The 25,488-nt window shown below is 34.0% G+C and overlaps 1 protein-coding gene across 1 annotated transcript in view; it reads left to right on the top strand.

The window, feature by feature from the left end:
• Positions 1-25,488, top strand: part of TRIQK (triple QxxK/R motif containing) — a gene marked incomplete at both ends in the record, with an annotated part of 51,700 nt that overhangs the window by 20,190 nt on the left and 6,022 nt on the right. The window lies entirely within an intron of this gene.

Genomic DNA, 25,488 nt, shown 5'->3' with positions numbered 1-25,488 from the left:
TATTTTAGAGCTTTCTTGATTTCTATACAGTTATCCCTCAGTATCTGCCAGGGATTGGTTCCAGGACCCTCTGAAGGTACCAAAATCCATGGATGTTCAAGTCCCATAATTGACCTTTGTATTAATGGCTCTGCATCTATGGATTCAACCGACCTTGAATTGTGTGGTACTGTTTGTATTTACTGGAAAAAAATATTTCTAAAAGTGGACCTGCATGATTCAAACCCATGTTCAAGGGTCAACTGTGTGTATATATCTGCATTTCAAATTGATTTTAACCTTATTGTTTTCTGTTCAGAAAATGTTTTTAGAATAATGTTAGTTTTTGATATTAAGCTCTTCTCTATTGCTTACTATATATATGGTCAGTTTTGTTAACATTCTCTCTGTGCTTGCAAGGGATAGGTATCCTCTAATATTGGGATGCAGTACTGCTTATATTAATTGTGGTGTTCAAATCTATATTGTACTTAATATGAATGTATGAGCTGTCATTCTGTGAGAAAGAATAATTAAAATATTCTCACTAATTCCATGAAGCTGTCAATTCTTGTAATTCTGTCATTTTTTACTGTGTATATTTTGACGTAATGTTTTTGTTGCATAGCATTTCTAAATTGGTATATATTTCAGATAATTATTCCCCCTTTTCTATTAAATGCTGGCCTTTTGAAGTGCTATTATTTTTTTTCAGAGAATCTTTTTTTTTGTCTTAAATTAATGTTGGTAATGACCTTTCTTTTGTTTACTATTCTGATTGACATTTTTGTTCCTACCCTTTTATTTTACTTTCATCTGGACTTTAATGTTATATTTTATGATTTTCATACAGCCTAAGAATCTTTGTTTTTATTTTATTTTGTTTTTATATTATTTACTGTGAATAAAAAATTCTAAATATATTTCCACAATTTTATTTTGTAGTTTTTATCTGTGGTGGTTTTTACTTGCTAATCTCTACCCTAATCTTCTTTCCAAAAAAAATTGGATTGTCTTTTTTTCTTTTTTCATTCAAATTTTAACGTTTTACTTTCCATTTCTTTCTCTATTTTCTTTTTTGTTTGTTTGCTTGTTTTATTTTGTCTTCCATCAAATGTTATCTGGTATATTTGACTTAGTGAAAAGTAAAGTGTATCAATACTTTTATTTATCCTAAACAATATAAAGATTTTTAACTCTTTATATCTGATTACATTTTCCTGTTGTTGTGTGTATTACTTTCTCTCTTGTTTTTAACAGGATAATAATTATTATTTTTAACTTTTTAATCACCAATAATTACTTGGATCTAACTTTGTGTTTGCTCTCTTTACTAACCACTACCTCTTATATTTTACATCTTCCTCCTGGTGAATATTCCTTGTTCCTTTTGCCTGAATGCAAATATCTATTAGGAAAAATTCCTGTCTCTGCTTAGAAGACAATATTGTTGTTACATTGTACTCACACTTGCATTATTGTCTCAGGTGTTTCTGATGAGAACTCATCCATTAGTCTAATTGTCATTTCTTTTTGGTGTATGTTTTTTCCTGTCATTAAGAATGTTTTTAACATATTTTTCAACTTTAATTTAATGCAAATATTTATTTTTATTGGTAAAAAGAAAAAAAGGGGGTGGGCTTCAGAATTGCTGTGATTCTTCATCCTGGGGATTCTCGTCTTCCTTAAGTTTCAGAAGGATTTCAATCTCTGATTTTTTTTTTTTTTAATAATGACTTTCCTCCTCTCTAATCACTCCTTCTGGAATTCCTATTATATATAAGTTCAGTCTTCACATTATAACATCCATATCTCTTAAAATCACTTTTATATTTTATATCTCTGTCCTACTGTGGGTTACTTCTCAGATCTACCTTCCCTTTGACTAGCATTCACAAATTCCTTCTTTTTCTCTCTCATTTATTTCTTACTACGTTTAACTTGCACCCATAGATGTATCATTTCAGTGACCTATTTTTGTCCTGGGTAAAAGGTCTATTTAATTATTTAAAAACTCATTCTGTTTTTATTCTGTTCCTTAATTTTTTCCTCTTTAATTATTTTAAATAGCAATTTTATATATTCTTTCAGGGTTTTTTAAATTATTCCTTCTTCTTATGGTACCAACTTTCCCATTTGTTGTATTGGCTTATTTATTCTAGGTCATGCTGTTTTCTTCTTCTTCTTTCTTTTTTTTTTGATCTCTCTGTGCTTTATGGTTCTGAGTTTGTGTGTATGTATTCAGCTTCAACAGAGGTTTGTTTTTGTTTCTGTTTTCTCCCTCTGTGAGAGTCCCAGAACTCTGAATTATGAAATATTCTTATGGAACAGTGTTCTATTTATTTATTGACAATGGGGATTTTATAGATTTTGGACTTATTTCTTGGCCTAGGATTCCCACAATTTGGACCTCATACCTTGTTTTGGGTCTAACGGTATTAAGATTTGTATTTCTCACCGGAGACACATCTATCTTCCACACCCAGAGCTTAGAGGAAGCAGAAAGATTCCTTGCTATTTCTCCGAACAAGCACAGAATTATTTTTTGTATGTTTTGTATGCTTTGAGAACCTCAACTTTATCCATATATCTCACAGTGGCACTATACAGGCCTGGGCCTTTAAAATCTAATGTGCAAGCCTCTTGACGTCTAATACAGGCACTAATATGACCACCCCGACTTCTGCAACCAGGGCCACTAGGACATCAGCTGGAACTAGCTGTCTTGCTTTGAGTTTTTTCCTTGTTTCTGGCATTTGAACATTTTCTCTATTTCCTTTATTTTATTATAAATATATGTATGTATGTGTATATGTCAATATGTGTACATCTAATATTAAGAGCTTTATAGAATGTTTGTCTGTTTGTTTCCTACTGTTTCTATGTACTTACATCAGAGAAGGGTCCATCTCAGCCCACTCTACCATGTTTTCAGAACTGGAAGTCCTTTTAACATTTCATTTTGCTGTTTGCACATACCACTTCCTTTCTACCTTGTTTAAGTATTTATATTTTTATTTGTACCTACTAGTACTTAAACATTTTGCAGGCAGAAGCTCTATCTAACTTTTGTATCCTTAATGACCATCCCTAATGATAGAAGGTACTTAATAATTATTTGTTAAAATAATCAATAAAACAATCTCCCTAATTCTTAGGTAATTAAAATACTATATGCCCTTTGTTTAACCTACTGTTTATATTATTTATTGTTTTGTAATTTCTCTTGAAATAATAAGCAGTATCTTTAACTAACTTGAAAACTTATTGATATATGCTGTTATTTAATTTTGCTGGAGTTTGTTTCTTATCTTCTGTGTGATACTTTTTGTTGTTTTCCTTTAATTTTATCTCTGTATCCCCAAGGGCACTTTACACATAGCAGCTACTTAAAAAAGTTTGTTGATTTTTTTGGGGTGGGGGGGGCGGAGTGGTGTTTAAATAAAAACTAAAGATTGAGATACTTTATAATACCTTTTAATTAACTACATTTCCCTCTGTTGGGGAGGAAGAAACTTTCCTCTATCCTTCTAGGTTCTTCTGGCTGGTCTAAGAATTAAATTGATATGAGACAGATTAATAGGAGAAAAATCAAACAAAAGTTTAAATAACATGTATACATAGGAGAGACCCAGGAAAAACTGATTAACTCACCAAAATGGCTGAAACCCTCCCCTTAAATACCATCTTCAGCTAAAAATAAAGGAGGACTTGGGAGTAGTAGTTTGGAATTTTAAAGGAAAGGAAGGTAATTCACATGCAGATGGAAAGCAAACTTTTGGTAAGCAAATGTTTGCTGGGCCCTGCAGAGATAATTAAACACAGAGTTCACTCTGATCTGTAGGCACTGCTGAGTTTCCCCCACCACACCCAGCCCCTATTCTTGCAGATATCTCTTGTGATAGCTCAATTTTTAGAACAAGCTCTCTACTTAAATTTTTTAAACAGGAGAAGGTCAAAGTTTCTTCCTGAGTCTTTTTGGGCCTTGATTGTTTTAAGCTCAAAATAATCTGCATGCCAAAGAGACATTTTGGGGTGGCAAATTTTGCTCCCCTATATGTATAAGTTGCTCTCCATATATAAAATTGTTGCTTGGTCAGCATTTTTAATGTATTTTTCTGGGAAGTTAATTTATATCTCATAAGCAACTTGTTGCATTATCTTTTTAGCAACCCAAAGTAAAGTGCTTGTTTCTTAGTACTTAATGACTTAATGTGCTGTTAAATGGTGATGTGTCCTTTGCAATGTATGATTAATGTTAAGTTGTTCTGTGCAAGCATTGAAAAATTATCATTGTTTGAGTTGCCTCTATAACATAATTTTAAAAGTTTGTGTGAGATTTTTGTTTCTGAGGATTAATTTACAAGCTTCCTCTCTATAGCCCAGATATCCCTCAATAATTTTAAGAAAAATACTTTTTTTCAAATTTACTTTTATAGATACCTCCTTTTTAAAGTAAATATGTGGCATCATTTTGTATGACTAACTAAGTATAAAAATGTACAATGCTGATGAGAATCCATTAGATCTGTATTTTTTATTGTGTTTCTGTTTTTGTAATAATTTTCTTTTTATCAACTTGATAGATTAAATTTTTAATTATATTTTGCCTGTGACCACACAATTTGTGATTTTGTTCATCTTGCAGCTATCAGAATGCAGACTTTTTGTTTACTGGCATAGCTACTGGAGCTTGCTATAGAGTTCCATAAGAAAGACTATTGATCCTTGCTTTTGCAAAGTGTTTTCTATAGTTATTTGTAGTTTGTAATTTAGTAACTAAAAATTTTGTCACATAGTAGTTGGAAAATTACTTTATAGGCCAAATAGTATTGTTCTTTTATGTGTAATTATGGTAATATGAGAAAAGTAAGATTTCAAATAGCATTTTGCTTTTTAAGGAATGGAGGAGGGATTTGAAGCAGTTGAGAAATTATTCTAAAGATGTTGTAGGAAATATAAAAGTCGTTATTGTTGATTAGCAAATTTTATTATTTGTCAGTATTTTTGACATGCTGTAAATAACTCATCTTCCAATAATTCATTTGAGTAATTAAATTTAGATTGCAAATTTTTCTTTTCAAATATTTTGACTCTTATCTCTTCACTTTTCTATTGTATCTTAATTGGTGTGGTCTATATAAATGGACAATAAATTATATATCTTTGTTATAGAGATCAGACAGTGAATAGAACTTGGTATTCATCCCAGACAGAATTATGATTGAATGTGTATGCAAGATTAAAGCACTGAATTTACTTTTTTCTAATTAGAGGCAATTAAAGATTTCCAGACACAAATAAAAGACAATGAATTGAGAAATAAGTGTAGGAGCAAGTCCATTTGCAGGTGAAAAGATGTGCCTTTGAAGCAGAACCAGCTGTATTTTCATTGAAAGAATAACAGTTGAGGCAGCTTTTCTGCATGTGCTTGCTTGATAGCATAATGTACTCATAAGCAGCTTATGCAGTATTCAGAAAATAACAGTGCATTAATTTTTAAAGCAGCAAAGGCAGAGGAAGAGCAGTACTGCCACATGATGATAATGAGTGTGGCTACTGTAAAGTCTACTGTTCTAAGAAAGAAATAAAAAAGTGAGCTTCTGAAAAATGAACATTTATAAAACAATAACCAGATATTCACATGATAATGAGCTTAGGCCACAATATCAACAAAGGGCAAAGATTCAGTCTTGTTTCTGGGCAAAGCTAAGGAATTAAAAAGCAAAAAGCAGTTAAGTAATCTATTCTTTTATTAAACTAAGGAAACTGTCAATAAAACTGTGGCACAGTTAACACAGACTATTACTTTAAATATAAAATAATTCATGGCAGGGGCTTCCCTGGTGGCGCAGTGGTTGAGAGTCCGCCTGCCGATGCAGGGGACGCGGGTTCGTGCCCCAGTCCAGGAGGATCCCATGTGCCGCGGAGCAGCTGGGCCCGTGAGCCATGGCCACTGAGCCTGCGCGTCCGGAGCCTGTGCTCCACAAAGGGAGAGGCCGCAGCGGTGAGAGGCCCGCGTACAGAAAAAAAAAAAAAAAAAAAGAAAAAAAAAAAAGAAAAAAAAAAAAATTCATGGCATAAATGTAGGTTTTTATGTCAAATTAAATAGAGCATATAAATTATTATTTCCTAAATTAATGTAATATGAAGAATGGAAAATGATAATATTGAGGTACCAAAATATGATCTTTATTAAACATATGTTCTTATATCTACCCATGATTCTTTATAGAAACAGTGCCAATGCTAAAGTTAAATATATTTTAATTATACTGAATAAGAAAGGAATTTTTAACATATATAATATCTACTGATTAGAAATTATAAATGACAATGACTTTTTAAAGTATTCTGTTTAAAAAAGCAGACACTACACAGATTGTTTGCAAAGTATATATAAATAAAAATGATGAGAATGTAGGTATTATCTTTGCTATCAAAAAATTCAGGCATAATTCAAAAATTCTTTTGCATCAATGTTTTCTTTTTAGTTATTATTTTGCTCTTAGTTGATATTTATAATCCCTGTTTAAGACTTGAAACAGGAAATTCTGGTGATTATGTACAATGAGTTGTCAAGTATATGTTTTCAATTTATATTTAACAGGAGAAATCAGAGACAGACTAGTTTGTTTTGTTAAAGTTGCTTGAATTGGGAACTACACACATATTATTAGGTGAATCTTAGTTTTCTGTCATTAGACGTAACATGAGAGATAATCTTCTGGGGCATAAGTATGATTAAAATGATCCCAAAGAAAAGTATCCATTCCACTTTGCTCTTAGTTTTATAAAGTGTGAGCTAGGGCTGGAAATAGCCGTGAATCCTGAGTGAAACAAGAAATAAACTCTTATTCTTCTCTTATCTCCTGGAATAAAGAAGTAATCAATTAACCTCTCTCTCTCATTTTCATGTTATTTCAAGTTGGCTTTCTGTCCTTTATCATGAAAACAATCCTGAAGAGTATCTAAGAAGATCCTCAACAACTACCCAGATATTTTCCAACCAAGCCAGGGACTGTTACTCTCCAAGTCTAGGATCTTAAGTAATATTTAGTCTTTTTATTCTTTCTTCTTTTTTCTATTGTGATCCAGCCTAAAAGATGAGAAAGAAGTATTTAAATTTTTATAATGCTCTTTTAAGGAGAAATTGGTTGTGTAGAGAGGATGGGCAGTACACTCTAGGAGCAAGTGAAGAACTATAGGTTCAGGTTATCATTGTCAGTATTCTAGCTGGTCATAGTAGTTATAATTTATGACCTTCCTTCTCCAATATTCATTCCAGATCTGCTTATCTCTAGCAAGAATCTTAGTTTGATGAGCCCTTTGCCATTAGTGGGTAACACAAATCTTCGTTCCTGAAGGATCTAAGTGATTCTTCTTGTTATAAAGTCACAGAGTTGACCCTTTTTTTTTATAGATATATATGTATATTTATTTATTTTAACATTTTTATTGGAGTCTAATTACTTTACAATGGTGTGTTAGTTTCTGCTTTATAACAAAGTGAATCAGTTATACATATACATATACCCCCATATCTCTTCCCTCTTGCATCTCCCTCCCTCCTAAACTCCCTATCCCACCCTTCTAGCTGATCACAAAGCAACGAGCTGATCTCCCTGTGCTATGCAACTGCTTCCCACTAGCTATCTATTTTACATTTGGTAGTGTATATATATCCATATATACACTACCACTCTCTTACTTTGTCCCAGCTTACCCTTCCCCATCCCCGTGCCCTCGAGGCTAGTAGGTCTGTGTCTATATACCCGTCTTGCCCCTAGGTTCTTCATGACTTTGTTTTTTTTTTTTTAGATTCCATATATATGTGTTAGCATACAGTATTTGTTCTTTCTCCTTCTAACTTACTTCACTCTGTATGACAAGCTCTAGGTCCATCCACCTCACAATAAATAACTCAATTTCATTTATTTTTATGGCTAGTAATATTCCATTGTATATATGTGCCACACCTTTTTTATCCATTCATTTGTCGATGGACACTTAGGTTGCTTCTATGTCCTGGCTATTGTAAACAGAGCTGCAATGAACACTGTGGTACATGACTCTTTTTGAATTATGGTTTTCTCAGGGTGTATACCCAGTAGTGGGATTGCTGGGTCATATGGTAGTTCTATTTTTAGTTTTTTAAGGAACCTCTATAGTGTTCCCCATAGTGGCTGTATCAATTTACATTCCCACCAACAGTGTATGAGGGTTCCCTTTTCTCAACACCCTCTCCAACATTTATTGTTTGTAGATTTTTTGATGATGGCCATTCTGACCGGTGTGAGATGATATCACATTGTAGTTTTGATTGGCATTTCTCTAATGATTAATGATGTTGAACATTCTTTCATGTGTTTGTTGGCAATCTGTATACCTTCTTTGGAAAAATGTCTATTTAGGTCTTCTGCCCATTTTTAGATTGGGTTGTTTGTTTTTTTGATATTGAGCTGCATGAGTTGCTTGTATACATTGGAGATAAATCCTTTGTAAGTTGCTTCATTTGAAAATATTTTCTCCCATTCTAAGGGTTGTCTTTTTGTCTTGTTTATGGTTTCCATTGCTGTGCAAAAGCTTTGAAGTTTCATTAGGTCCCATTTGTTTATTTTTCTTTTTATTTCCATTTCTCTAGGAGGTGGGTCACAATGGTTCTTGCTGTGATTTATGTCATAGAGTCTTCTGCCTAGGTTTTCCTCTAAGAGTTTGATAGTGTCTGACCTTATATTTAGGTTTTTAATCCATTTTGAGATTATTTTTGTGTATGGTGTTAGAGAGTGTTCTAATTTCATTCTTTTACATGTAGCTGTCTGGTTTTCCCAGCACCACTTATTGAAGAGGCTGCTTTTCTCCATTGTATATTCTTGCCTCCTTTATCAAAGATAAGGTGAACGTATGCACATGTGTTTATCTCTGGACTTTCTATCCTGTTCCATTGATCTATATTTCTGTTTTTGTGCCAGTACCACACTTTCTTGATTACTGTAGCTTTGTGATATATTCTGAAGTCTGGGAGCCTGATTCCTCCAGCTCCGTTTTTCTTTCTCAAGATTGCTTTGGCTATTCGGGGCCTTTTGTGTTTCTATACAAATTGTGAATTTTTTTGTTATAGTTCTGTGAAAAATGCCTGTGGTATTTTGATAGGGATTGCATTGAATCTGTAGACTGCTTTGGGTAGTATAGTCATTTTCACAATGTTGATTCTTCCAATCCAAGGACATGGTATATCTCTCCATCTTTATATATCATCTTTAATTTCTTTCATCAGTGTCTTATAGTTTTCTGCATACAGGTCTTTTGTCTCCTTGGGTAGGTTAATTCCTAGGTATTTTATTCTTTTTGTTGCAATGGTAAATGGGAGTGTTTTCTTAATTTCACTTTCAGATTTTTCATCTTAGTGTAGAGGAATGCAAGAGATTTCTCTGAATTAATTTTGTATCCTGCTACTTTACCAAATTCATTGATGAGCTCTAGTACTTTTCTGGTAGCATCTTTAGGATTCTCTGTGTATCGTATCATGTCATCTGCAAACTGTGAGAGCTTTACTTCTTCTTTTCTGATTTGGATTCCTTTTATTTCTTTTTCTTCTCTCATTGCTGTGGCTAAGACTTCCTAAACTATGTTGAATAATAGTGGTGAGAGTGGGCAACCTTGTCTTGTTGCTGATCTTAGTGGAAATAGTTTCAGTTTTTCACCATTGAGGATGATGTTGGCTGTGGGTTTGTCATATATGGCCTTTATTATGTTGAGGTAAGTTCCCTCTATGCCTACTTTCTGCAGGGTTTTTATCATAAATGGAAGTTGAACTTTGTTGAAAACTTACTCTGCATGTATTGAGATGATCATATGTTTTTTCTCCTTCAATTTGTTAATATGGCATATCACATTGATTGATTTGCATATATTGAAGAATCCTTGCATCCCAGGATAAACCACTCTTGATCATGGTGTATAATCCTTTTTATGTGCTGTTGGATTCTGTTTACTAGTATTTTGTTGAGGATTTTTGCATGTATGTTCATCAGTGATATTGGCCTGTAGTTTTCTTTCTTTGTGACATCCTTGTCTGGTTTTGGTATCAAGGTGATGGTGGCCTCGTAGAATGAGTTTGGGAGTGTTCCTCCCTCTGCTATATTTTGGAAGAGTTTGAGAAGGATAGGTGTTAGCTCTTCTCTAAATGTTTGATAGCTTTCGCTTGTGAAGCCATCTGGTCCTGGGCTTTTGTTTGTTGGAAGACTTTTTATCACAGTTTCAATTTCAGTGCTTGTGATTGGTCTGTTCATATTTTCTATTTCTTCCTGATTCAGTCTTGGCAGGTTGTGTATTTCTAAGAATTTGTCCATTTCTTCCAGGTTGTCCATTTTATTGGCCTATAGTTGCTTTCAGTAATCTCTCATGATCCTTTGTATTTCTGCAGTGACAGTTGTTCCTTCCCCTTTTTCATTTCTAATAATATTTAGTCTTCTCTCTCTTTTTCTTAATGTGTCTGGCTACTTGTTTATCAATTCTGTTTATCTTCTCAAAAAACAAGCTTTTAGTTTTATTGATCTTTGTTATTGTTCCCTTCATTTCTTTTTCATTCATTTCTGATCTGATCTTTATGATTTCTTTCCTTCTGCTAACTTTGGGGTTTTCTTGTTCTTCTTTTTCTAATTGTTTTAGGTGTAAGGTTAGGTTGTTTATTTGAGACATTTCTTGTTTCTTAATGTAGGATTGTATTGCTATAAACTTCCCTCTTAGAACTGCTTTTGCTGCATCCCATAGGTTTTGGGTCTTTGTGTTTTCATTGTCATTTGTTTTTAAGTATTTTTTGATTTCCTCTTTGGTATCTTCAGCGATCTCTTGGTTATTAACTAGTGTATTGTTTTGCCTCCATGTGTTTGTATTTTGTACAGATGTTTTCCTGTAATTGATATCTAGCCTTATAGCATTTTGGTCAGAAAAGATACTTGATATGATTTCAATTTTCTTAAATTTACCAAAGCTTGTCTTGTGACCCAAGATATGATCTATCCTGGACAATGTTCCATGAGCACTTGAGAAGAAAGTGTATTCTGTTGTTTTTGGATGGAATGTCCTATAAATATCAATTAAGTCCATCTTGTTTAATGTATCACTTAAAGCTTATGTTTCCTTATTCATTTTCATTTTGCATGATCTCTCCATTTGTGAAAATGGGGTGTTCAAGTCCCCTACTATGATTGTGTTATTGACAATTTTCTCTTTCATGGCTGTTAGTATTTTCCTTATGTATTGAGGTGCTTCTATGTTGGGTCCATAAATATTTACAGTTGTTATATCTTCTGCTTGGATTGATACCTTGATCATTATGTAGTGTTCTTCTTTGTCTCTTGTAATAGTCTTTATTTTAAAGTCTATTTTGTCTCATATGGGAATTGCTAGTCCAGCTTTCTGTTGATTACCATTTGCATTGAGTATCTTTTCACATCCCCTCACTTTCAGTCTGTATGTGTCCCTAGGTGTGATGTGTGTCTCTTGTAGATAGCATATATATGGGTCTTGTTTTTGTATCCATTCAGCCACTCTGTGTCTTTTGGTTGGAGAATTTAATCCATTTACAGTTAAGGTAACTAACGATATGTATGTTGTTTTGGGTTTGTTATTGTAGTTCTTTTTCTTCTCTTGTGTTTCCTGCCTATTGAAGTTCCTTTAGCATTTGTTGTTAAGCTGGTTTTGTTGTGCTGAATTCTCTTAGCTTTTGCTTGTCTGAAAGTTTTTAATTTCTCCATCAAATCTTAATGAGATCCTTGCTGGATAGAGTAATCTTGGTTGTAGGTTTTTCCCGTTCATGACTTTAAATATGTTCTGCCACTCCCTTCTGGCTTGCAGAGTTTCTGCTGAAAGATCAGCTGTTAAACTTATGGGGATTCCTTTGTATGTTATTTGTTGTTTTTCCCTTGCTGTTTTTAATATTTGTTCTTTGTATTTAATTTTTGATAGTTTGATTAATATGTGTCTTGTCGTGTTTCTCCTTGGATTTATCCTGTATAGGACTCTCCGTGCTTCCTGGACTTGTTTAACTATTTCCTTACTCACATTAGGAAAGTTTTCAACTATAATTTCTTTAAATATTTCTCAGTCCCTTTTTTTTTTCTCTTCTCCTTCTGGGACCCCTAATTCGAATGTTGGTGCATTTAATATTGTCCCAGAGGTCTGTGAGACTATCCTCAATTCTTTTCTTTCTTTTTTCTTTATTCTGCTCTGCAGTAGTTATTTCCACTATTTTATCTTTCAGGTCACTTATCCGTTCTTCTGCCTCTGTTATTCTGCTATTTATCCCTTCTAGAGAATTTTTTATTTCATTTACTGTGTTGTTTATGAATGTGTCTTTGCTGTTTAGTTCTTCTAAGTCATTGTTAAATGTTTTATATATTTTCTCCATTCTACTTCCAAGATTTTGGATCATCTTCACTATCATTATTCTAAATTCTTTTTCAGGTAGACTGCCTATTTCCTCTTCATTTGTTTGGTCTGGTGGGTATTTACCTTGCTCCTTCATCTGCTGTGTTTTTCTGTCTTCATATTTTGCTTCACTTACTGTGTTTGGGGTCTCCCCTTCGCAGGCTGCATGTTCATATTTATCTTTGTTTTTGATGTCTACCCCCAGTGGCTACGGTTGGTACAGTGGTTTGTGTAGGCTTCCTCGTGGAGGGGTGTAGTGCATATATTGTGGTCGATGAGGCTGGATCTTGTCTTTCTGGAGGGCAGGTCCACGTCTGGTGGTGTGTTTTGGGCTGTCTGTGACCTTATTATGATTTTAGGCAGCCTTTCTGCTAGTGGGTGGGGTTGTGTTCCTGTCTTACTAGTTGTTTGGCATAGGGTGTCCAGCACTGTAAGTTCCTGTTCATAGAGTGGAGCTGGGTCTTGACGTTGAGATGGAGATCTCTGGGAAATTTTCACCGTTTGATATTACGTGGAGCTGGGAGGTCTCTGGTGGACCAATGTCCTGAGCTTGGCTCTCCCACCTCAGAGGCACAGCCCTGACACCTGGCTGGAGCACCAAGAGCCTGTCCTCCACATGGCTCAGAATAAAAGGGAGAAAAAAAGAAAGAAAGTAAGAAAAAGATAAAATAAAATAAATAAAATAAGATAAAATAAAATAATATGAAATAGAGTAAAATAAATTAAAATGTTATTAAAATAAAAACAAAAATTAATTATTAAATGTTTTAAGTATTTAAAAAGAAAGAAAGAAAGAACCAAACCAAAAAACAAATCCACCAATGATAACAAGCACTGAAAACTATACTAAAAAAAAAAACAAACAAACAAACAAAAATAAATGGACGGACAGAATCCAGGACAAATGGTAGAGCAAAGCTGTACAGAGAAAATCACACACAGAAGCATTTGCCTACATACTCACAAAATGATAAAATGGGAAAAATATATTTATATTTCGTTGCTCCCAAAGTCCACCTCCTCAATTTGGGATGATTTGTTGTGTATTCAGATATTCCTCAGATACAGGGAACATCAAGTTGAGTGTGGTTATTTAATCTGCTGCTGGTATTTAATGAGGCTGCTGGGAAATATTTCCCTTTCTCTTCTTTGTTCACACAGCTCCTGGGATTCAGCTTCGCATTTGGCCCTGCCTCTGTGTGTAGGTTGCCTGAGGGTGTCTGCTCTTCACTCAGACAGGACGGGGTTAAAGGAGCAGCTGTTTCATGGGCTCAGGCTCACTGAGGCCAGTGTCTGGGGTGAGGCAGGGGTACCAAGTTTGGGGTGAGTCTGCAGTGGCAGAGGCCAGCATGACGTTGCACCAACCTGAGGCATGCTGTGTGTTCTCCTGGGGAAGTTGTCCTTGGATCACAGGACCCTGGTAGTGGCGGGCTGCACAGGCTCCCAGATGGGGAGGTGTGGATAGTGACCTGTGCCTGCACACAGGCTTTTTGGTGGCTGCAGCAGCAGCTTTAGCGTCTCATGCCTGTCTCTGGGGTCCACGTTGATAGCCGCGGCTCACACCCGTCTCTGGAGCTCTTTTAAGCAGCGCTCTTAATCCCCTCTACTTGTGCACCAAGAAACAAAGATGCAAGAAGAAGTCTCTTGCCTCTTCAGCAGATCCAGACCTTTTCCCAGACTCCCTCCCAGCTAGCCGTGGGACACTAGCCCCCTTCAGGCTGTGTTCATGCAGCCAACCCCAGTCCTCTCCCTGGGATTCGACCAAAGCTGGAGACTCAGCTCCCAGCCCCCACCCGTCCCAGCGGGTGAGCAGACAAGCCTCTCAGGCTGGTGAGTGCTGGTCGGCACCAATCCTCTGTGCGGGAATCTCTCTGCTTCGTCCTCTGCACCCGTGTTGCTGCGCTCTCCTCCATGGCTCCGAAGCATCCCCCCTCCGCCACCTGTAGTCTCTGCCCGTGAAGGGCCTTCCTAGTGTGTGGAAACCTTTCCTCCTTCACAGCTCCCTCCCACTGGTGCTTGTCCCTTCCCTGTTCTTTTGTCTCTGTTTTTTCTTTTTTCTTTTGCCCTACTCAGATACATGGGGAGTTTCTTGCCTTTTGGGACATCTGAGGTCTTCTGCCGGCCTTCAGTAGGTGTTCTGTAGGAGTTGTTCCACATGTAGATGTATTTCTGATGTATGTGTGGGGAAGAAGGTGATCTCCATGTCTTATTCTTCCGCCATCTTCCAAATGGGGCTTCTTCTAGATGTATATTTACATACCGCACAGTTGACCCTTTGTATCCATGGGAGATTGGTTCCAGGACCCCCATGGATACAAAAATCCTGATACTCAAGTCCCTTATATAAGTAAAATGGTGAAATACAGTTGACACTTGAACAACATGAGTTTGAACTGCTTGGGCCCACTTATACACACACTTTTTTTTCCCAATAAATATATACTAGAGTACTACAAGATCCTGGGTTAGCTGAATCCATGGATGTGGAACTGGAAATATAGCAGGCTGACTATAAATTTGTACTAGATTTTTGACTGTGCAGAGGGTCAGTGCCCCAACCCCTGCATTTTTCAAGGGTCAACTATATTTGTGTATAACCTATGCACATCTTCCTGTATACTTTAAATCATTTCTATATTACAGTTGACTGTATATAAATTTCATTAAATTCTACCATTGGTCATGGCAGTACATGGGATTAACGAAGGAGTTCCTTCACATCTTTCTGTATTCCTTTTGGCCCTCACTATGTATTAAAAAAAAATTTTCTCCTTGATAGCCAGCATCAATTATCTCAGCCAACACTGTGAGTCCCCATTTTACTGTTTACTCTTAGGCATGAATAATCCAAACTGACTGGGTAGCAGACTCAGCCTCCAACTCAGGAAAGCGAATATTCTGTATTTTTTTAGGTTACCTCTCTTTCTAGGTAAAGTACACAATAAAATGTACTACTTAAACTTTGGGCAGTGGGAGGATTTCCCTTATAAATTGTGTTTTAGGACCACCTCCAAAGATATCAGTATACTTCCATCTGGTGCAGCATATTATAATGAACCATCCACATACATTATTTTTTAACTACTAAAACAGTACACACAATTTTATGGTTTGTTGAATTAGATAACCCCCAATTCATGACTGGTAGCTCAGGCCAGATGGTCCCTGAGTCTCATGACCAGGTAGTCAGTCTTCGTCAGAGCTTGGTAGCAATCCAGGAGTTGTTTCTTAGCAGCTGTTACCTGTTGAAGGATGTATGGCATTGTTCCAAAACCCTAGAGACTGCCACTTCTTTTTAATTGGGACCTGCTAAAGACTTGTTTCTATGTCTCAGTTAGGTTAAAGCACTTCAGGCTCCATTGACTATGCCATGTCATAAGTTCTAAGAATTAAAAGAGCGTGTACAGCAATCTACTGGAGAACCTTTTATTGTAACATGTCTTAGCAGCTTTTCAGGTTCTTTACATATATAAAATATGCAGGTAGATTAAGAAAATTAACAACATGAGCAACCATGTATCCATCATCTAGGTTAAATATTAGACATATACCAGTAGCTTAGATGCCTCTTTATGTACCTTCCCAATTATTACACCCTCTATGCCTCTATACCTGTGAGAGATAACCACTATCTTGATTTTGTATTAATTCCATTTATGAATTTTCTACCTATATATGTGTTAAACAATATATTTTTTAGTTTATGAATTTTATATAAATGAAATCATGCTGTATATATTGTTATGTAACTTGCTCTTATTGAACATATTTTTGAGTTTTATTCTTATTGATGAATGTTGATATAGTTCATTCATTTTCTATGCATTATAGCATTCCATTATATGACTATACCAATATTTTTCTATCCTACTCATTTTGACAATTGCATGATTCTCAGTTTTTTTTCCTATGAATGCTATTATGAGGATTCTATAAATATTTTCAGACATGTCTGTTCTTTGGTTCACATGTGAAAGAGTTTTTCTCTACAATATATACCCAGTAGAAAAATGTTGGATTATAGGTATGGATATGTGACATTATCAAGTAATGCCAATTTCTTAAGAAGTTGTACTTATGTTCCCTTCTTAATGGTAGATAGAGCACAAAGCGCAGCAAGTTGACCTTTTCTTCTTGGAGATAATCTTGACATGCTCTAAATCAGTGGACTTCCATGAATCAGATTTAGTTGATAAGTCTCTGTATTTTTGACAGAATGTTCTTTCTTCTACCAGATATAGATATAGATAGATATAGATATAGATAGATATAGATATAGATATAGATATGAATGAGGCATCTCAGGAAGTTTTCATATCTTCTCCAGGGCTTATGTCTTATTGTCCTTGTGATATATTTCAGGTTGGTGAGGCAGTTAGTCTAATGGAATCAGATTATAGCATTAGATGGAGAGTAGATATAGTTTAAAAGCAGGTTTCTAAGTTTACTGCTGTCCCTTCCAGTAAAGGCAGAAAGTCTCTTGTGGTATCTGTGATCAGAGTTTAGAAAAATGCATTGTCTAGATTAATTAGCTAGTTGTGACCATGTGCAAAGGACATTTATATTCTGCAGTAAAAAAATTCTACCATAAGTTTATATTTAATTATACTCAGTCTCCAAGACCAATTAGCCACAGTGAGGAAATAAATAGATCTGCGAAAATAATCAGTGTAACTGCATATTTTGTTTTCTTGTTTTTTATAGTAATCTTTTATTTATTTATTTTTATATTTATTTTTGTCTGTTTTGGGTCTTCATTTCTGTGTGAGGGGTTTCTCTAATTGCGGCAAGTGGGGGCCACTCTTCATTACGGTGCGTGGGCCTCTTCACTATCGCAGCCTCTCTTGTTGTGGAGCACAGGCTCCAGACGCGCAGGCTCAGTAGTTGTGGCTCATGGGCCTAGTTGCTCCACGGCATGTGGGATCTTCCCAGACCAGGGCTCGAACCCATGTCCCCTGCATTAGCAGGCAGATTCTCAACCACTGTGCCACCAGGGAAGCCTGCATATTTTGTTTTTGATGATTTACTCAGTTTCTGAGACTTCTCCAGGAATATGCATTCCCTTTGATTTACCATTTTAGTAAGCAAGGGGATTAATATTTCTACTTCACTCTTACTTTCAAAAGCTCTCACATCACATATCAGGGAACCAAGCTGAAGATCCTGCCTATTTCCAAGGTTATCATTTGAGCCTATATACTCAGATATTGACAGTTGGTTCTGGACCACTGAACCTGACATCAGAAATTGAACTTTTTACTTTTATTGCCTATTAAGCTCTCTTTCTGACTTGGGAGACTTCAGTGACATTTTAGCCTCCTCCAGAAGTTAGTGTTTTCTGAATCTTTATACTTAATATGTTCCCAGTATTTGGAATTGCTTCCACCAGTTATCCACATGACTTCCTCCCTGGCGTCATTCAAGTATCTGGTTAAGTGACATCAAATGATAATGTCAAGTGATATTACCAAGAAGGCCTTCCCTAACCGCTCTATCTGAAGCAATACATCTCCCTCCTTTGTTTTCTGCTGCTTGCCAAATGTATTCTTCTTTTTAGTGCTTTTCATTACCTAGCAAACTGAACCATTATTTTTGTTTGCTTATTATCCATCTTTTTACAAGGTTAAAGATAATAGGCATTTGGTCTGTTTTGCCAAACTATTTTATTTTCAGTACCTTGAACACTGTTTCTATATAGTATACATGCTCAATATTTTTTAATGAATGAATGAAAGCACTGTTTAATAAAATAAGATATAAGAATTCTTATGACCATAAGTGAACATTTTCAGTTATGCTTAAGCACAAGTTTAACTAAGAAAAATTATAATTGGTGATATGTCCTGATGTTACACTATTTACAATACTATTCTCAGAGATTCTAGCCACTTTATCTGCTAACCATAAAAAATAATGCCTCATGCAATTAAAAGCTTGGATACAGGTGAAAATAATAATAATAATAGTAGTAATAATATATCTATATATAAAGATGTATAAACACATAGGTATAACTTTTTTGTTTCCCTATGGATAACAATATTTTGTTACTTGCTAGCCAAAGTAACCTTATGTCAGAGATTTCACAATGTACTCAATAACTATGTGTATATACTCATAGAGGTTTGATAATCAGTTGCTAATATTTGGTCAAAGAGCAATTTTATAGTACAGATTTCCTGTGTGGAAATGCAAGTTGTAATGTTTCTTATTTTGAAATGCCCAGTTTTCAGCATTAAGTCCAGATTAATTTTGAAAAAAAAATTACTAAATTCTATTATAGAATAAATAGCAAAGTTCACACATTCTAAGTGTATTTTTCCCTTATATAAGTTATGGTAAGTCCAGGCATTAACACAAAAGTTAATATGTTTTATTGTTCCAAGTGCATTACTTAGCTGTATCATTAGCATATTTGGGGAAGGCCGTTTATATTTCTTCCCCAAAATGATATTGGATTTTACATGCAAAGGGAGGAGCTTTATAATGAGATATTGACAGAAACACACAGTCTCTATTAAGAATCTCAGATTGTATTGAAGGAATTTTAACTTTCAATGTCATGATTTCAGAGAAATTTTCTATTTGTATTGGCAATATTAATCATGCAGTCATCTAAATATATATTTATTATTAAGATCTATACCTAATGGATAATAGAATCTATATTCTTACTAAGCCATAAAAACAGTTTTCCATATCATGAAATTTTTACTAGAATATTCATTTTGCAACTTTATTTTAAACATACAAAAGGTGACATTTCATTATTATAAATATGTCTCATAAGTTTAAGATATAATATGTAGTTATGTTAGAGAAAATCAAACAGAATCGTATGGCTGTTTTGATGAAGGTAATTGAGATTGAGGATTAAGAGTGACATTTGTCATCATTTATCAACCTGAACTTTGTTTTATTCCTGTACTTTGTTTTGGTTTTACAGTATCAAGAAAATTTTAATATTAATACAAATAAATAGTTAAAATATTAATGTAACTTTTTAATAGTACAGATATAGTAATTTAAGGTTACTCTTCAACTAAACTGAACACAAAACTCTAGAGAAGAGTAGTTAGAAATTTTATTTCAGAACTAAAACACAGGTATTATCTAAGGACAACCTGCAGTTTTTATCATGAATATAAAGTTTCAGTAACCAAAGTATAATAGTCCTTCTAACTATGCATGTGCCTTTCACTTTTTATTGCAAAACAGTTAGGCTATAATAAGAACATGCATCAAATAGGAACACCAGTGTCCTGTCTATCATTTTTAAGGAAAATGCATCTGTGCTACAATAGTATATTCACTTGTATAATTCTTTGTCTGTGGACATTTAAAGTCCGGAATTATTAAAAGTCAACTGTATAGAAACAACTTTCCTAACCTATGACACATGTCCAAGAAGATCAAATATAAGTACAGCAAAGTCAAAAGAGATAAACAAGAACTAGTAAAACTAGCACTGCAAAGCAATGTACTGCTTGTTTCCATTATATTAGAATGTGAAATGTACTGGATTGTGCATGTTAAACTTTTTTAAAATGTAGAATATCTTTAAAAATAGGAAATTGAATAAAATATTGATTTGAATTAGACTCTTAAAAGTTAAATGTATATTTTGTAATCTCTTGGGAAATGATTGAAACATTATTCTAAGAGATATATCAAAATACAATATATGATTTAAACAAAATATTAAAAAATGTTCAAATAACTTAAAAAGGCATGAAAAGTGAAACAGAAACAAATCAAAGGAAACAAAAAGAAAACAAAGTTAAAGTGGTAGACCTAAATAAAAATACATTAATAGTTTCATTAAATATATATGTTTAAACATACCAATGAAAGGACAGAGGATTTTCAGGTTGAAATTTTATAAACTGATGTAAATATAGGCTGTGGATAAGAAATTAACTTCAAATATAATGAGATTAAATGTAAAAGGATGGAAGAGAAGCACTTCTTGAATGGAAAGTAAGGACCTCAAAAGTCTGCTCTTCTATAAAAGCAAGAACAATGACAAAAATTGTCAAAATCAACTTTTTCAGAAATCTACAAATTTTCAAAAAAATTAAAACAGTGCAAAGAGTGTTTATTTGAGAAAAACAGCTAACTCTGAGTAAGAACCTCAAGCTTTGTTTTGTTCAACTTGCCTTAATCCCATCTTCCTCTCCTCAGCTTTGCAACAATAGTAGTCATGAAAAACAGCAGCCTGCAGTCACTAGAGAGGCAGAATGTGTTTGGAGCTACCCCAAATCCCATCCTCTGAGAACTATCACTATTTGACGTGTCTGGGAGCTCACTGAAAATCCCCATTCTCAGAAGTTGTCTTTATTTGACCTGACTTAGAGCTCATTCTGTGTGAAGAGTCCTTTCCTGATGGCATTAGGCAAAAACAATCAGTGGCAAGCATTTAACATCACAACTACCTGAGGCAGCATTACTAGTTGGGGCTAGCATAAGGCTGACCTAAAATTGTTTTTAAAACTGGGCAATGATATGTTCATAGTGTCTTTTTAAATCCCTGACATAGATTCTTGGGAATCTAGAAAGTCATGAACCTGTGCAGGACTATGCCATGTCCAGTAAAGACCTGGAAAGGCCATAAGCTCTCACTTTTTGCTGACCTTGAGGAAGCTAGCAGGAAGTGAAGGCTAACGCAGAACTATAAAGTCCTGTCAAAGTATGGAACACCTGTTCAACAAATCTGGAAGATTTGTTGGTTAAAGACATTTAAGAAAAGACCTGTCCAGTTATTAGATGAACATTAAGCTAAGTGACTCCATATAACAAAGAATACAGACTCTACAGAATTAGACCATAAAAGTCACTAAACAAACAAACAGTAACACCAACAAAAGAAGAACAAAGAGCAGCAACAATAAATCCTGAGAGATCTGTTTGTCAGAGTTGCCACATTACGTTATTTAACTGTTGCTACATAACATTATTTTGTAGAAAACTGTTTTCTACAAAAATTATGAAACACAAAAAAATCAGCAAATTATGGTCCATACACAGAAAAAGAATAGAAAACATCTCTAGACAAGTTCAGACCTTGGACTTACTAGACAAAGACTTTAAATCAGCCATTTAAAATATGTTCAAAAAATAAAGAAAAGCATGTCAAAAGAATTAAAGTATGAGAATGATGTACCAACAAATAGAAAATATTATTATATAAATGTAAATTATGTATATAAAAAACAGAAATTCTGGACTTGAAAAAATATAATAACCAATATTAAAATTTCACTAGAGGGGCTTCACAGTAGATTTCAACTTATAGGAGAAACAGGGAACATGAAGAGAGGTTAACTGAGATTATTCAGTCTGAGGAACATGAATAAAAAATAATGATTGAGATATGACAAAAAATGAACGGAGCCATAGATACCTATAGGACTCTATCTAGCATACCAGTCTATGCATAGTAATAGTTCCAGAATGAGAAGAGGAAGAGAGAGTGTCAAAAAGAATATTTAAAATATAAAAACCTTCTTGAAATATGATGAAAACCTTTAATTTGTATATCCAATAACCTCACAAAATTTTGAGAAGGATAAACTCAGAGATCCACACCTGGCCACATCATAGTCAAACTGCTGAAAGTCAAACATAAAGAGTAAATCTTGAAAGCAGAAAGTAAAAAGTAATTCATTATATATGATGTGATGAAAGCAAAAAAGTGTCAACCAAAAATTCTACATGTAGCACAACTGTCCTTCAAAAAAGCGAGAAATCAAGATGTTCTTGGATAAATAAAACCAGAAAATTTGTCAGTAGTACACCTGCCCTATAAGAAACACTAAAAGAAGTCCTCCAGGCTAAAATGAAAGTACATAAGGCAGTTACTAGAATCCACAAACAGAAAAAATAAGTTAACACCAGTAAAAGTAACTGCATAGGTAAATATATCTACAAGTGTTTTTGTGTATAACTTTCTTCTTCTCCCTGCTGACTTATGAAATGATGATAAAGCAGTACTTAGATGGAGATTTATGCTTGTTAATGACTATATTAATAAAGGAGAAAGGTTTCAAATCAATAACCTAAATTTCTATCTAAAAAATTAGAAAAAAAAGTGCAAACTAAACTCAAAGCTATCTGAGGGAAGGAAATAAGAAAGATTAGAGTGGAAATAAACAAAATACAAAACAGAAAAATAGTAGAAAAAAATCGACAAAACCCCAAATTTGTTATTTAGAAAGATCAATGAAATTGAAAAAAACCTGTAGTTAAGACTAAGGGAAAAAAAAAGAACAAATTATTAATACCGGTAATAAAACAGTGTACACTACTATCAACCTTACACATATAACATGGATTATAAGAGAATACTATGAACAATTGTACACTAAAAAATTAGATAACCTAGATACAATAATACCAAGTGCTAGTGATGATGCAAAGCTTTCAGAACTCTTATTCATTGCTGGTGAGAATGCAAACACTCTGAAAAATGGTTTGGCAATTTCTTACAAAGTTAAATATATACTTACCATATGACTCAGCAATCTTACCCTAGATAAATGAAAACTTATGTTCACATAAAAACCTGCATACCTGTGTTTATAGTAGCTCTTGTCATACTTGCCAAACACTGGACATAACCCAAATGTACTTCAATGAGTGAATGGATAAACAAGTTCTGGTACCTTCCTATAATGGAATACTAACCAGCAATAGAGAAGAATAAAATGCTGATACATACAACTTGGGTGAAATTTAAAGGCCTTATGCTGAATAAAAGAAGCCCTTGTCACATTATTGCTGCATTATTGAAAAGACAAAGCTATAGAAATGGACAGTATATCAGTGGTTGCCAGGAATTATGGTGGAAGGAGGGTGAGTTTAGAAACTTAGTGCCAGGGAGTTTTTTGAAATGATATAACTTTTCTATATCCTGATTATAGTAGTAATTACATGATCTATACATAAGCATTAAAAGCCATAGAACTGTATACCAAAAGGAAAAAAAAGTTATATTCACTGTATGATAAGTAAAAAATAAAATATAATGAACTAATATAATAGGATCATATTGGAGTGAGGAAGCATAAATCAGTCCATCAGAAAGTGTGGAGATGGGGGAGAAAGCTTTTGTTACTTAAACTATGTCATAGGAAATTAAAATACAGAACTGTGTTGAATGGTGTAATTGAGAAGAGAGAAACGAGATGATTGAGGTCCCATATTGGCCTTGTAGGCTTGAACTTCTCTCATATAAAATGCAATGAGCAAATTTCTAAATTGCTACTTTTGTTATTGTATTATTGATATAACCAAAATCAGATCCTATTGTATTTAAAAAGCTGTCTGCATATAAAATCTAGATTACATAAATGTGTTTTTTCCTGGGTGTAAGTACTCAGAAGGCAGGAGCTTCTTATTTTATATTTTTTTTACAATCATGTGGGCATAGGTATTTTTCATGAAGCCATAAAAAATTAAAATGTTAAAAATCTTTTTGGGTATAATGGAGAGATCTGGTTTTAGTTGTAAAGAACTTAACAAATGCCCCTGTAAACGTTTTCACTTAGTAGACTGAAACCACGTTTTGCAATATATAATTTTGGATAGCATAGTCAGCAAGGAGAATGCTACCTTAATGACAGATGCACTTTTTGGAGAAGTATGAGGTGTGTAATAATTTTTAAAACTGTCTATTTATTATAAATACTGCTTCAAATGTTCATATCAACTTTAATATAAATGTAGAAGTATTATTCTTTAAGAGATTATAGGACTTGAATTGAAATAGAACACATCATTTAACCAATGGCAGGTGAAGTAGAATGATAAAATCTCACTTTAACATTGACTCTTTTAAGCATATTTGAGTCTGCTTTATGACAGACACATCATCCAGAATATTGCATATGTCTACAAAAAGCAGATTGGTTAAGATAATCTTTTTTTGTTTGTTTATTTTGTCCCTGTTGCACCCAGAGTTTATTATAGGGCATATATAACATAAGAAATGACTTCTTGGCTTCAAATCTATAATATTGAAATTTCTTTTTAGGTTCTCTTTAGAAATTTGCTTTGTAACCGTAAGGGGAGACATTTGATGTGTCACCAGTTTCATTGCTCTGAACTGTTTATATCTGAGCAGGAATAATGACATGAATAGTTTGGCTGTTGAGATGTGAAACTGAGTGAACACTTGTCAAGATTTTTTCAGAAAAATTAAATGTTGCTAATTTAAAATGGGTCATAGTAATATTTTTCTGTATTTGTTCATTCCATAATTTAAATTTAGATCATTTGATACACATTTTTACAATTGCTCATTTCTGGATCATTAAACCCCATCATCAAATAATATTTATTAAGCTGCTGCATGCTCATAGATCCAGAATGATTGCTATACCATTGCAGTTAAGGAAATAGCATACACACTTCTTAAAAAAAAAAAAAAAAGCTCTTCAGCCAAATAAATACTTTTATGTGTCTAATGAACACAGATATAACATTTCTTCATCCTCCCATCCATTTGTCTCACTTCTCCCTGGCATTTCTAATTCTAAAAATCTATATAGAATTTTAAAGCTACTTTTGAATCATTAGCAAACATTAAAAAATATATTGCACATTAAATTTTGATGGTATACTTTAGATAAACTGCTTTCAGATTTACTTCAGTGTGAGGAAGATGTGGAAATTAAAGTTCACATTTGTATTATTTTGATAGACTACAGGGGTAAGTTTTGGAAAGTAATTGATCTTTGAAAGGAAAGCGAATAAAATGGAAACAATAAGGCCAAATAGGAGAATATAAAATAGTTGAAGAGATTATATGGTCAAATGTTAACTCCCACTCAGAATGACATATGATTATATTTGAGACTCACTTGACCCAATTCTTACCTAACAGTTTGGTTAACAAAAAGAGTATATTATTCTAGTCAATGATTTTGTTGTTGTTATTGTTAAATCTGTTTTCCTCACAGGGTGTGTAATAGCTCTTTTGTTACCCATTAGTGGGGTCACCATGTGGTATACACAAAAAAAGCAAATTTAGTGATACTAACCCAGTTTTGTTCATTTTTGGTTGTTAAGTACGGT

Source organism: Hyperoodon ampullatus (genome assembly GCF_949752795.1).
Source record: "Hyperoodon ampullatus genome assembly, chromosome: 17".
NCBI classification, from domain to species: Eukaryota; Metazoa; Chordata; class Mammalia; order Artiodactyla; family Ziphiidae; genus Hyperoodon; species Hyperoodon ampullatus.
This window is presented reverse-complemented; position numbering and strand designations above follow the sequence as displayed.